Consider the following 15,000-nt stretch of genomic DNA (forward strand, 5'->3'; position numbering starts at 1 on the left):
TTTTTTTTTTTTTTTTTGATTTAATAAAAGTCATTGAAAATTGATTTAGTAAATATGTGGTCAAATTCCCATTATAATGCCCCGGCCTTAACCCTTTTCTCTTAAGAGCGGCATTTCTGTGTCCGGACCCAATCCTCCAGGAATTGTACTCTATTGTCATGCAAATGTTGTCGTTTGTTTTCTTTGAGATCACGTGAGCAAAGACCAAGAATTGCTTTGTATCCGGTTGCTCATAAATTTGCTATCAAAGTGGAGAATATCCACGGTCAATGTTATGTGCAGACTGCAGAGCAGCGCGCAGTTGTTCCAAGCCCGATAAAGCTAATCCTGGATTAATGGAAACTTGAATTTGCGGTTTATATGATAAAGCGCGCGATGGATTTGAGATGGCTATGACGAGTCTTCTATCCAACGAACACAAATGGAATAATTGTGTTTACTTATTAAATTTTCATTAAATTCGTAACGCTTGGACACACAAGTTAAAGCCAATCAGTTTCTAGCTTCGCAGCTCTTGAGGGAATCAGTTGCATATTAGGTCATACGGTATATTAGCTGATAACCGAGATTGATTAAACCAATCATAAAGCTAGAAATGCAATATCCGAGTTCGGAAATTTAATAGTTAAGCCAAATAATACCGAGCGTTTTAGTCAATTTGTTACTTGTAGGTATGCTAATAACCTAGCCCACATTAGAGGCACTAATATGTGAGAAATTATTATTACAATTTATATTTATATTTATAATTATTGTAATATTTATTATATCTTGACTTTGTACTAGTTAGTATATTATTTGCTGACCCTGCATGTAATTCAGTCTTTAAAACTGATTTGACTTGATTTGATTATTCCACGAGGGTGCGTTAGGTATGAGCAGGAGCCCATGATGAGCTCCTGGTATGAGATGATATATAGCCAACGAGGATCCTACAAGTACAAGTGGAATGATTGTTCATTTATATCGCTCACAAATTAAGGATAAATCTTCCCAACTATATTTGATTTGCTTTAATAAAATATTTCTCAAAGGTAATTCGACAAATGAAGGAAACAAACGAAGGAAAATTCTTGATTGAAACAAATTTTCTTGATACACGCTCATATTTCCTACCAGCCAATCAAAACAACAAATAACTAATCAAAATTCGTGTGATGTCAAATCATTGTTTCAATACTCTAATCTAAACAAAGCTATTGACCAATGAGAGTGATCGTACTATTATAATTATTTTATAATGAGAGATAGATAGTGAGTAGCGGGAACAATTTGACCTGCTCCCAACTGAGTGGCTTCATAGCTTAGTTTGTGGAGGATTCCACCGGCATCGCAGTGGTCATGGCTTCGAATCCCGTCGAAGCCACCTGAATTTTAGTCCCCATAAACGACATCTCGTCGTCTGTCAAGTCAAGTCATACGTCTCTTTGCAGATGATTGCATCCTTTAAGGCGCTGTTACACTGTGAAATGTTTTTTTGCAACTTGTCTCGCAATGTTTCGGTGGCATTGTGGCAGGAAGTCAAGTCGCACGAAAAGTAGAACTTACTTTTAAGATGGTGTACTGGCGCGAGGTATCCACGCAGTTTGAGATGAGTTATAACAAAGCCGGGTTTATTTTGCCTCGACATTTAGCCGTCTTGTGATCCTGTTTTTGTGAAAGAACCCGGGCGCTAAATGCGACTGGAAATAGTGCCTGAATGGAAGTAGGATTTTACTTTTTGTTTTACAGTCATTCACATACAATTATCCTGCCATTGCTTATTTTTTGCTACAGATGCATTACTTGGACAAACAATTGCTGTTCGTCTGATTATGCGTCTCTAGTGTAAAGACGGGCACAAGACGCACGCTTCTTCAACGACGCACAACGAAAGAATATTCGTCCAGACGGATAATGCGTCTTGTGCCCGTCTTAAAAAAAGACGAAGTTCACACACGCAAGAAAAAAAAGGGTTTGTCCAAGTTCGTCCCACACGGATCATGACTCTTCTATAGTTCGTTCCGTCTTTACACTAGTCGAATAACCGGAGAGACGCATAATTCATGTGGACGGATTATGCGGGTGTTTTTAATAAAGTGGAAACGAGGAATGCGGAACCTCTGGAACTCACGTAACCTGCAGAACCAGTTCAAAAACGACTATTTTGCCGAAACAACGCTAGAGTATTGTTTCTTTGAAGTTTTAAAAAAATGCACAATTCCTATTTCGTCTTGTTTGTTGTTATCTGCTGATCGGGGCAGCGGATAGCCCGCGAAAGCGCGGTGAACTGGACCTAGTCACTTGGTGACCTTTCGTCATGGTCGAATGGCGGAAAGCTTTCGAAGAGGGGGCTGAGTTAGCAGCCGTTTGCATTGCTTTAATTACGCTAAACGCAAGTTGAAACCATCTATTCAAAAAAAGAAAAAGAAACACACCTGTTATATTGAACCCGTTAGGTATGCGTGTCAGTTGGAATTTCAACGAACTTAATCCGTACTTTTCTCACCTTCGTTTCCAGGGCTTTTCACCGCCGAAAGTCCTTTTCCCGCCAAAGATTGGGAAAAGTCCTGGGAACGAGGTGGTACCTTTCGTCTGTTAGATTTATGTCTACAATGTGGTGATGTACCCTTTAACATTATAAATGACCAGCCCAGAAAACATTATTCTAGTTTGTAATTGCACTATTTCGGAGCTGAAAACTGTGAACAAGTAAAAGCCCGACATTTCTAAAACCTAGGCGTGAATGCGCAGGCCCCAAAATAAGAAGCCAGGGCCCGGTTGTTCGATAGCCGATTAAGTTAATCCAGGATTAGCGTAAAGCTTCGTATCATGTTTTCAACTTTTTGGTGCAAATTTTCTTTTGCTTATTTTTGTTTTTCAAGATTGACTTCCTCTACTGCGAAGTTTTCCCGAATATCAGCGCTGAACAACATTTGGGAACAGAGAAATAAACTCCTTGGTTAGTTTTTAATCTCGGATTTGCTTTAATCGACTTTTGAACAACCGAGCTTTGGAACCTAATACATTACAGTAATTCTTTAATTATTTCTTTCTTATATATTAAATGCGGTTTTGGTTGTTCAGTTGCTTTTTGTGTTATTATTTATTTTGTTAACCTTTTATATCTCTATCCGGGTTTAAAATTCAGTGATATTATCTATGTGACGAAAGTTTTGCGTACCCTCTGATTTTAAAGGCCTTGTAGTCTTCAACCGCACAACCATTATATGCATATAAAACAGGTGGTTTCAAGTTACGTGTTGTTTAATCAAGCAATGAAAACGGCTGCTTCCGGCCTTGCTCCGTCTGTAAAACATTTCCGCCAATCGGACATGACGAGAGGTCACCATGTGACCAGGTCCAGTCCACCGCGCTTTCGCGCGCTATCCGTTGCGATTTTTTAAAACTTCAAAGAAACAATAATCTAGCCTTGTTTCGGGAAAAAAAAGTGTTTTTGACGTGGTTCTACAGATTCGGCTGGTTCCGTGGGTTCCGGAGGTTCCGTGTTCCACGGTTGCACTCCTTTTAGTAACACTCGAAATTCGTCTCTGGTATGAAAACGTGAGTAAAAGCCGCAACATGTAACATTCCGGAACATGGCAAATTATGATAATTATTCGGGAAAAAATAGAGACAGCTACTAGCCTGCAGTGCAGGAGTATTTTTGAGTAAAGCGAGAGAACGTAACCAGCCAAATCAGTTGTTTCTATCGTGGGGAGGGTGATCGAGGGGAGAAAAGACACAGTGATTTCCAGCCCCATTGTTCATAAAAAAGTAGGGTGAGACTGTTGGACAGTCGTACACAACTAATGGTAGCGAGTGTAAGTCTGTGTCGTCTTTGAAGTAGCCATTTAAGATGGCAAATGTTAGATAAGACGAGATAAAGTAAACTGCATCATAATTTCATACATAATTTTAAACACAACATTAGTTAACTTACATGTTCATTTTAAAGAAATAAAGGGTGGCAATTTTTTATTAATCGTCCTAAATGATAGCTGTAGTCGCGGAACAAAACCCTCCCCTCCCGTTCACTGTTATACGCACATGTATCAGGTTTAGTCTGCCCTTGGCCTTCATACGGGATAAAAGGTAATCCATGTACAAAGGAAAACCGTTTGCATCCCTTCCACTTGACAAATAATAAAAAGCATATGACAATGAATTCTGCGTCGTGTTCAAAATACCCCGATTTCATTCGCAACACTGCAGTAAACTCTCTTTTCACGTCTTCTTCAAAGACGACACAGACTTACACTCGCTACCATGAGTTGTGTACCACTGTCCAATAGTCTCACCTTACTTTTTATGAACGATTGGGCTGAAAATCACTGTTTCTTTCCTCTCCTTAATCACCCGTCCCACGATGGAAACAACTGACTTGGCGGCTCATGTTTGCTCGATTTACTCGAAAATACGCCTAATCGCTGTCCTTGTTTGTTTGTTTGTTTTTTTTCAAAATAATTATCATAATTTGTCGTGTTCCGGAATGCTCTGGAAAGTTTCATGTTCCGGCGTTTACTAACACCCGTTTTATAAAACGGCCAGCAACTGTCTTCTCACAGCGTCAGGTTGTAAATCGGAGGACATAGAGAATATATTGCAGCTTATCACTGGAAGACAGAGGTGGCATGATCAAGGATGAAAAGATCTAAAGCCCGCTGCACATGGTGAGGAAAGAGCTGAGCAGACTGCCTCGCGAGGCGGTTTGCTCAGCCGTTTCTTCACGTGTGCGGGGAAATTTTGGTGAGAGATTCGCCTCGCGAGGCCATGAGCATAAAATCAAACATGTTTGATATTTTTGGCCTCGCGAGGAAATTTCCTCACTGTGTGCAGCTACCATGAGAATCGAGCTGAGCTTGGTCAATCAAGCATCCAATAAAATACATGACATTTTCGCGTGGCATCCGTGGAGTCGGAGTTTCTTCCTCCGCCGCTATCTTGAACCACTGAAGTCACGTGAGAATGCCATGTAATTTATTGGATGCTTGATTGATCGAGCTCAGCTCGATTCTCACGATGGCCGCAGACAGTGAGGAATTTTGCCTCTCGAGGCCAAAAATATTAAACGTGTTTTGATTTTATTCTCACGGTCTCGCGAGGCGACCCTCTCACCAAAATTTCCCCGCACACGTGAAGAAACGGCTGAGCAAACCGCCTCGCGAGGCAGTCTGCTCAGCTCTTTCCTCACCGCGTACGACGGGCCTTAGATCTCTTCATCCCCGATCATGCAACCTCTGTCTTCGGTGATAAGCTGCGATATATTCTCTACGTCCTCCGATATACACCCTGACGCTGCGAGTAGACAGTTGTTAGCCGTTTTTATAAAACGGGCGTTAGTAAAAGGAGGAACATGACAAATTATGATAATTATTTGGAAAAAATAATAAAGACAGCGATTAGCCTGATTGATTCATCATTTTTTGTCACTTGGAAATTGTTTTCACATATCAATAACTTTGTTATTGTTTCACACCATGTTCACGTGATCGCGTGATCATCGCTGGTTATCGTTGTCTTAACAGAATGACCACGAAACATCAAAATATTCTGGTAGAGATATACTAGAGATAGGAGGGGAGGAATTAAAGCGATCCATAACGATCTATCGTTCCTTGCCAATGTCGCTTTACAGTGAAGGACAATACTATGAGACAAGTAAAGATGGTCGAGGTAGAAATTTCTCCGTCACAAAAAGGTCTGACTCCATTACTTTGCAAAATCTTTCCGATTCCTCAACCCCTCACCCTACCCCAGCTGAAAAGCTCCTTCTTTGACGTCAGCAACCCACTGTCTCCATGGATGCGGCTTGAATCTTCCTGTTAATTCCACAAGCATTACAGAGCTCCTGAGAGCAGGGGCGTTGATTGTTCGTGAGAAGGTGTATCTTGATGAATATCACAAGTTGTGCTCTTACATTTTAGATAACCTAAATGATTCAGCCGTAGAGCCGAGTATCCACTGAGTATCCAGCAATTTGTGCTGCGCTATTTTTAGCTAGTTGGATTTGATCTATGGTAGACTAATATTGCAGCAAGTTTATATTGGTAAGTTGAAATTACAGATTTCCTAGTTATTATACATATGATTGCAATAATAACTGATCCCATAAAAATGGGAGAATTAACTGCAGAATACTCTGCCTCTCGAAGCTATAACCTAAATTGGGTGAATACGCGGATACGCAGTGGAAACATCAAGCTTAGTGGATACGCAGATACACACTCGTTTTCCTGGTTTCCAGTATTTCTCCTTTCTGTAGCGCCAAACAAAAAGAGTGAAGGTGATTGATGTATATGTACTTCTCGTTCTTAAAACACGATGATCGAGTCTTTTACAGTTCGGTTAACTACACTTATCCCGAAATAGGACTAGATACATGATTAAGCATAAGCGCTCGAATCAGGGATTTTATCTTTCAATTTACGGTTCCGTTAACTACACTTTTTACAAGATCGTGTCAAGAATATACGCTAAAATTTACCTGAATTACAAATAACTGTGCATTATACCTCGTTCCTTAAACGTGGCGTTAACAACATTGCCTCGTTCTAGCCTTCATTTTACGGTTCGGTTAACTACACTTTTCTCGAAATAGCACTCGGTTCCTGGTTAAGCCTAAGCGCTCGTTTCAGTGATTAGGCCAAAGCACTCTCGTAAAATTTTAGCTTTCATTTTGCAGTTCGGTTAACTACACTTTTTACGAGATCGTGTGGAAAAGAACGCACTCGTTTACCGATTAAGCCTAAGCACTCGCTTCAGTGATTAAGCCTATTCAGTAAGCACTATTGTAAAATTTTAGTTTTCACTTTACGGTTCGGTTAACTAGTAGTACACTTTTCTTGAAATTGCACTCGATTCCTGATTAAACCTACTTATCTATTCTTGACAAAGCCTAAGCGCTCGTTTCAGTGATAACGCCTAAGCACTCTCGTAAATTTTAGCTTCCATTTTGCGGTACGGTTAATAACTACACTTTTCACGAGATGACGTGAAGAAGAAAGCACTCGTTTACTGATTAAACCTAAGCGCTCGTTTCAGTGATTAGGCCTAAGCACTCTCGTAAACTTTTGGCTTTTATTTTGCGGACTGCCTATCCGCGTATCTACTCAGAAATATACTTGCCCGCTCTAAAGAAAGAGAGCGACTTGCCCACTCCGCGTATCCACTTATCCACGTATCCACTCAGAAATATACTGAAAGAGAGAGACTACAGTGTAACAAGGTAACAGGAGTAATAAGCTAACAGGGTAAAAAAGATAAGTGCAAGGTGCCAAGGTAACTGAGGGCCAAAATTCTAGGGACAATTTGTGGAGGCTAACATAATTCACTACACACAAACTGTATTCAGTTTGAATGAATGTGACTTCGTAGCCACGTATCAAGCTCTTTCAGGACTTACCTTCGATGTGGCAGGGTATTATTATCCAGTTTCTCCAAATGTGGAATTGTTTCCCGCTTTCGCCAGCTGGGGAGATTCGAATGGAATCTTGAAGATTTGTATGAAAAATGCGGGGAAAATGCACAATAACTAAACAATAATTCATCAAACACGTCAGAGAGCTTTCTCTCTTCAAACACCTTTTATATTACAATAAAACGAAAGTTCATAGCTAACTATTTATTGATGCAAATCAAAGAAAAATATACACGGGAATTCAGAATCTCCGCGAGAGTTCAAAACTGGTTCGTAGATTTGAATACTTGGTTCAAATTTCAAAACACTCAATCACGCGTGACATACATGGCTATTTACAAGTAGGAACAAATTCAACAAGTGGCCAGAACGAGCCTAGAACCCAGGAACTCCAGATGATCTCAAGGCAAGCGTCCTAACCACTGGCCCGCCGCACTGCCTCTTGTGCAAATTGACAGATTATTTAGAGATAAAAGAGTCAAGACGTGCATTAGGGGATTGCAATGCATCATAGGGCAATCACCTTTCTGGAAACACAGCAGAATCATGATCATGCATATCGATTTACAATACATGTAGGTCTAATCGTTTTATTATAATTAAAGCATCTGGAGTATTTTCAATTACCGGTATGCCAACTCTCCGGGATTTACGTGTATACGCGAGTCTCCTGGATATAGAACAAATCTTTTAGTTTCCCGAACAGGTCATCAATCTCCCAGATATAAAAGGACTTTGAATCTTTTAAAGACTTTGCTCCATTCTTCAGATTTTTCCCAATTCAATGTAGTTTCTTCTTTTTCTTTATTTTAATTAAAACATTATTCTTATCTTTCATGACCTGGCATTTTTCTTGTTTTTATATAATATTAATTGGACATTACTAAACAACGAAACAGCGAAACGAAGCACCAAAACACCATGTATGACCCCACCATACATTGAATACTAATCGACAAAGGTTGGATTTGAGACTAAATATCGTTTTAGGCGTAATTAGGCCTAAAACGTTATTGCTCCTAATCTCAGTCTTAATCTGAATCCTAATCTTAATCTCAATGAATTAGGAGCAAGAACGCAGGCCTAAAACGATATTTCATCTCAAATCCAACCTTTCTCGGTTAGTATTCAATGTATGGTGGGGACATACATGGTGTTTTGGTGTTTCGTGGTTTAGTAATGCCAATATTAATTTTGCTCTCGCTGTACTTATTAACACCACTTTATGTGTACCAGTAAATGCCATGCATATATGCATAGTTTCAGATAATTTTGAAACATTTTTTTAACAAATATTTTAGTCACCATAATTTTGTAATTAGTGCTCTATTCTGGAATTAGAACTGTCTCCTTTTTGTCTAACTTTCATTTTGCTTTCTCACTGCACGAAATTGACTAAAGGTTGTAATAAAATTTGTATTTTACCGGTAATTACTCATGACATTGTATTATTCTTTAACCAAACCACTGTATATTATCAAAACATGAGTTCTTAACCTCTTGAAGTCACCTAATTTGTAGGGGAAAATTCTTGAACATAAAATTTTTGGTCATGGTGTCACAGCGACAACCAGAAACTTAGGTAACGTACTAATTAAAATGCAAAGATGAACGCATCACTTCAATTTTATATTTATAACTTGACCACATTTGCAACTTCAAGCCTTATCAAATATGTCATCTTAAAAGTTTAACATTATTTTATATAAATTTCCCTCAAAGGTTATAAAATTCGGTTTTCATTGAGAGCTACAATAGATCTAGAATACATCAGCATTAGTTGAATGCTTTCAACCTTTTTCAAGTTCTACATTGAATGGGGCAGCTCTTTCCACGGGTAAAGGGTAACAGTTAAAGGGTAAATGGTAACCATAGGCGTACGAGCGTGTACTTTTTTCGGGCAAAAAGGACACCTCTTGTAAAACCATTGAAATGGTAATGGTTGAGCATTTTTTTATCCAAATCAAACTCTTTTCTTTTGAGTGGTTTTGCTAGAAGATTTATTTTGAAGCCGAGCAAAATAAATAAGTCGGAAATCGGCTTTTGCAACGAACTTGGTAATTAGCCATGTGTTTGTCACTTATATAAGTTACATCTTGTTGGCTGGTTATACTACCCAGAAAATCTCGTATTGTTGAATTTTCTCTTGCATTCTTTCTTCAATTATGTTTTTTTTAGTTTATCAAAGAAGATCGGATAGAAATGTTTCAAATTTTCTTTTATTCTTTTGTTCGCATGGTCACCCTGGGTAGATTGCTCTCATGAGCGTGGAATTTTTTTGTTCTCTTGACTATTGAGTCTTATCCAATCCGTGCTCATATTTCGTCGATCAACATTATATAGAAATGAAATGAAAGCAACAAGATAATATTACTCATGGTAATTCTTAGGTCACTGGTCTGGTTGTTGAAAATATAAGAAATTAAAATGCTGGCCCCAGTTGTTCGAAGAGTGGATAGCACTGTCTACTGGATAAATCAGTATCCACTGGATAACTCAATTGATTTTGCTAGTGTTCATCCGCTGGATAGTGATTTATCCGGTTGATAGCGTTATTCACCTTTTGAACAACCGAGGCCTGAAGTTTAAATTTATCTTAAAAACCTGTCATGACAACCATTAGGTAGAAATCTCTATCCTTCACCCTTTACCCGTTACCCTTTACTCGTTACCCGTTACCCTTTATCTGTGGAAAAGAGCTGCCGCATTGAGTAATGTCAAAAGATGTCTGAGCTGCATTCAATGTCTGAAACTAAGAGTTTTATCAAACTCATTTCCAGACATCTTGACTGCTTTGGACTCAACACAATAACAACTGGTCTGTCAATCAGTACATCTGAGATTTTTACTTTTGGTGGCTACAATTATCATGTAGGTGGCTAAAAAATGTAGTTGGCTTAAACATCTGAGACAAGTAAGAAGGTCCATTGGAGTCTTCATCATGGAGAACGAAAGGACAGTATTCTGAAAGAAAATATTTAAAGGAAACAGCCAGGGGTGGAGGGGAAAATTCATTTTTTTTACAAGTTTAACTTTATTCAATAACACGTTTCCGTCCAAATGAATGGCAGCCCTTATGAAAGGTAGTATTAGTAGGGGACACTAACTTCCCATACACTGTCAAGTTACTACCCTCCACACAACAAGACAAAAATGTGGTAAATGCAAGAAACACTAACTACACTGAAGCCATACACTAACTACAATGGAGCCCAAGTTGTGAATGCTTGAGAATAATTTTTGTTTGTATCCCTCATTTTTCAGGTATCAATACATCATTGGCAGAGTTAAATTAAGCTGAAAAGAGACCAAGGCAGACTGATCAGAGCTCAAAGTAAGTTAAGTAGTTATGATTGAATGAATGATTGTCATGAATGAATGAATGATTAATTTTGTTTAAAATTATTGACAATGATTCTAGTACAAGCAAATTCCTAATAAAAACCTGTTATTTACATGTATTTTCTTGTTAACACGAAAATTAATTCTTTCCTTTTAAAGTCATGTTTGAGATACACTGTACTTGAAAGTGAGAAACGTTCACATGAGGTTTTTAGGATTTAAAAAAAAAACTCTACTAACTCCACAGCTTGGTAATCTTGACATCCAACTTAACAGACTGTTCAACGTGCTGTTTTTGACTATTCCTATTTCGGAAAGTAAAATTAATTAATTAACTTGCTATGTTAGAATGGCGTAGGCTAATTAAGAGTGCTTCTCGTATACTGCAGAAGTTTATGTAGTGTTTAATCCTTATGTTGTCTTAATTCTATCAAGGCCATGCCCTATGGATGCAAAAAAGCATTACTAATATAGGGCATTATCGCCTTTCTGGTAACACAGCAGAATCATGATCATGCATATCGATTTACAATATATGTAGGCCCTAAACGTTTTATTTTAATTTAACCATCTGGAGTATTTCTAATTATGCCAGCTCTCCAGGATTTATACTGGAGTCTCCTGGATATAGAATAAATCCCTTGGTTTCCTGAACGGGTCATCAATCTCCTGCATAAAAAAGACTTTGAACCTTTTAAAGACTTTGCTTCATTGTAGGCTCAAATTGCTTCCCCAAGTTAAAAGAATTTCAATTTTTTCCAACTCCTTTCACCGTTTCTTAACGCATTTCTTCACCTGAGTTTCAAATACATGTACAGTCAGTAACAGAAACTAAGCAAAGTCTTGCTTTTGTTTGTTATCACGGCCGTATAATTTATCTGATTGTCTTCAGAGTTGGATCATTCTCTGTTTAACCAGTAAAAATTTTCGACATAAGTGCCTGTTTTCCCGAAATCATTTTGACCCTGTGGATTTGATTTGGAAACTGTTTTTAGGAAGTGGGCGGGTGCATATTTTGGGGGGAGAAGAGAAAGTGGGCTAGAAGTGGGTCAGAATTGATCACGGAGGAGAGGGGGAGGGGGTATTGGGGTCTGGATGAAAATTAATCTCCAAATTTTGGATCTCCAGAGGTTGGCATCACTGTATTTCATGCAAGGATGGCTGCAAACCAATCATTTCTTAATATGTAAAATTGAAAATTCCATTCTTGTGCACAACAGAGAAATACTTTGTGAAGTACATGGCCTTTCTTTAATTTTATATAGTTTGTTCTTTGTGGCTCTCGGGGGTACAGTATTTTTGAAGCAATTCCTTCTGAATTTTCAAATAAGATGATTGTGTAACTTAATTTATTATGTACAATTACTAATTAATTGAGCATGACATCTTATAGGTGGATCCTTTAATTCTTGTCTCTGCTGTAGTGGTAAAATCTCTCCTCTCTCTGCTTATTAATTTTTCGATTTTGTTTTCTTGAAAGGAGGAAACTTTTTGATCAAAGATGTGATTTCCAGACGTTTCTGAATAATAAATTAAAGAGTTATTGCAGGTATGTGCAGTAAGCATGCATATAAGACTACATGTGTAACATTACCAATATGTGTTCCAGTAAATGTCCACATTTCAGACAATTTTGAAACATCTTCATAAATATAAAATATATTTTTGTTACCTGAATTTTGTCTAACTTAAATTTACAGTAAGTTTACTGACTTGCTCACTGCACGAAATTGACTAAAGGTTATTATTTCAATTATTATTTAACAACTGCGTCGCTAAGTGGAGGTTGGGTGCCTGAGACATCCTGGAGCTTCCACTATTGGCAGCGAGCTCCAAGATAGAGACTGTACCCGTGGCTGGTAAAACCTGACAAACCAGCCCTGAGCCCCCACGCCACCCGAGAAGACAGCCACCCATCACACTGATAAACAGTGGAAAGAAGACGGGAGAAAGGGAGGGAAAAACCCGCTAAACGCTCCACACAAAATGCTCCTTCTTCCCGCCACAATAATAATAATAATAATAATTGATTTCACTTATAAAGCGCAAATATCAATGGGGTTATTTTCATTTGCGCTAACTTAAAATTATAATAATTACTAATATACTAATATAAATAATTAAAACAACGGTAAATTTAAAAACTATCAATATAAAAGATAATTTAAAATATAACCTTATTGAACTTTAGCTATATGTTTAACAACAATGAATAAGCTCTACAACACAAAGAATGAGGGATCCAACGAATGCACAAGTATAACAAAACCACTGACAACATGGCTGCAGTTGCTCATGTTCACTGCAGTCGCTCTTGTCTCTTGTACAAAAATTTAGACTTCTTGCAGTCACATGTTTGGTAGGGGAAAGATTCTTCAAGTACAAAATTATATGTAAATTTTCTTGGTCATGATGTTACAGTGACAGCCAGACATTTTTAGGTAACGAACTACAACAGTAATTGTAGTTAAAGTGCACAGATCAAGGCATCACTGTATATTAATTGACCACATTTGAAACTTCAAACCTTATCAAATATGCCATCTTAAAAGTTTAATTTCTTCTTTGTATAAATTTCTCTAAGCTTAAATTCCGTTTTCATTTAGAGCTAAATCTCAAAAACATCAGCTTTGGTTGACTGCTTTCAACGTCCTTGAAGTTCTATTGAATGATGTCAAAAGAAGTCTGAGTTGCATTTTATGTCTGAAATTAAGAGGTGGTTGATCAAACTCATTTCCAGATATCTTGACTGCTTTGAACTTCATGGAATGGAATTTGTTTACCCACGGAACACCTTAAGAGCGCGAGTTTGGACAATGTGCGAGCCAGCAAGGCATGCAAGCCATGGCTGTGAGTCATGTGAGCCAAGATAGCGAGTCAACATGCGAGTCACACAGTTATTGAAAGCTAACCATTTTAAAATGGGTGCTTAGGCTTAACAACAGTTTATCAGCGCTATTTGAAATGCGTGCTTAGAGTTAAATGCGGAATTCGTATGGCTCGCTGGCTTGCAGATTGTCCAGCCCCCAAGAGCGCTCAGGAGCTCATTCAACATGTGTCCGTGCATTCCAGATCGAATTGAAATTTGACAGTGTTGGTTTTTGAGGAAAGGGGAAAACCAGAGTACCCAGCGAAAACCTCTCGGAGAAAAGAGAGAAACAACAACAAATTCAACCCACATATATGTATGACCAGGACCGGGAATTGAACCCGGGCCATATTGGTGGGATGCGAGTGCTGTCACCACTCCCCTAACAAATTTAGTCTGTCAATCAGTATGTCTTAGATCTTTACTGCATGTAGGTGGCTTAACATCTGAGATGAGTAAGAAGGTCCGTTAATTAAGGTCTTCATCACGGAGGATGAAAGAACAGTATTCTGAGAGAAAATAAAGGAGACAGTTTAAAGCAAGGGGTCGAGGGAAAACTTCAGTTTTTAGATTTAATTTAATTCAATAACAGTTATCAAACCAAAATGGATGGCAGCCCTTACATGAAAAGTAGTAGTAGTTGGGGAGACTACAGGTAACATCCCATAAAAGTACCTACATGTAGCTGTAATCTCCACGCAACAAGACAAAAATGAGGTAAATGCAAAAACATTAACTACACTGAGGGAATTGACCAAGCTTGTGAGTGTAGATGCTTGAGAATCATTTTTGTTGGTATCCCTCATTTTGCAGGACCATGGTATAAATGCTGCATTGCAGAGTTGTGATTTAAACTTGAAAGACAGAGGAGACTGATCAGAGCTCTTCAAGTAAGTAAGTTACTGTAGTTATGATTGAATGAATGAATGAATGAATGATTGATTGTCATGATTGAATGATTAATTGTGTTTAAAAGCAAATCACTGAATTTTGACAATTTGTTGTGTTACAATGCCATAGGCTATAATTTAAGAGCACTTCTCCTATACCACAGAAGTACTTGTAATGTTTAGGCATATGTCATCTTCTACAAAGGCAATACCCTATGGATGCAAAAAAAAAAAAAAACTACAGGAGGTATCACCAGATTAACTTCCACATTCAAACATAATTATGCTGTAACAGCTAATGGACCATGGAATTTCAATTAGCAACGGAGCAAATCTGAGCTAATCAGAGCTCAGTTAAATGCACTGTATTAGTTATGGCGCGGTTGAGCACGAAACGCGTACAGATTTGTGTTTAGAAGCGAAAAAGTTCAGTTGGAACCGGACTTTCATCTCACAATTTGAAGGAAAAATGTTTTGATGCGGATCATAAAATATGACTA

At 38.2% G+C, this 15,000-nt stretch overlaps 1 protein-coding gene across 2 annotated transcripts in view; it reads left to right on the plus strand.

Annotated features, from left to right (window-relative positions):
- The window catches only part of LOC138051581 (protein NLRC3-like), a 263,812-nt gene that overhangs the window by 215,253 nt on the left and 33,559 nt on the right, over positions 1-15,000 (plus strand). Inside the window, exons 1-4 of one of the 2 annotated variants that reach the window (XM_068897814.1) lie at positions 5,887-6,029; positions 10,664-10,733; positions 12,222-12,290; positions 14,424-14,500. The exons of the other annotated variant lie outside the window; for it this stretch is intronic. The gene's annotated coding sequence lies outside the window, so the exon portion shown is untranslated. Of the gene's footprint in view, positions 1-5,886; positions 6,030-10,663; positions 10,734-12,221; positions 12,291-14,423; positions 14,501-15,000 lie in introns of those variants that run through there. 2 annotated transcript variants of the gene reach the window in all.

The sequence above is a fragment of the Montipora capricornis genome, chromosome 6 (genome assembly GCF_036669925.1).
Source record: "Montipora capricornis isolate CH-2021 chromosome 6, ASM3666992v2, whole genome shotgun sequence".
In the NCBI taxonomy this organism is placed as follows: Eukaryota; Metazoa; Cnidaria; class Anthozoa; order Scleractinia; family Acroporidae; genus Montipora; species Montipora capricornis.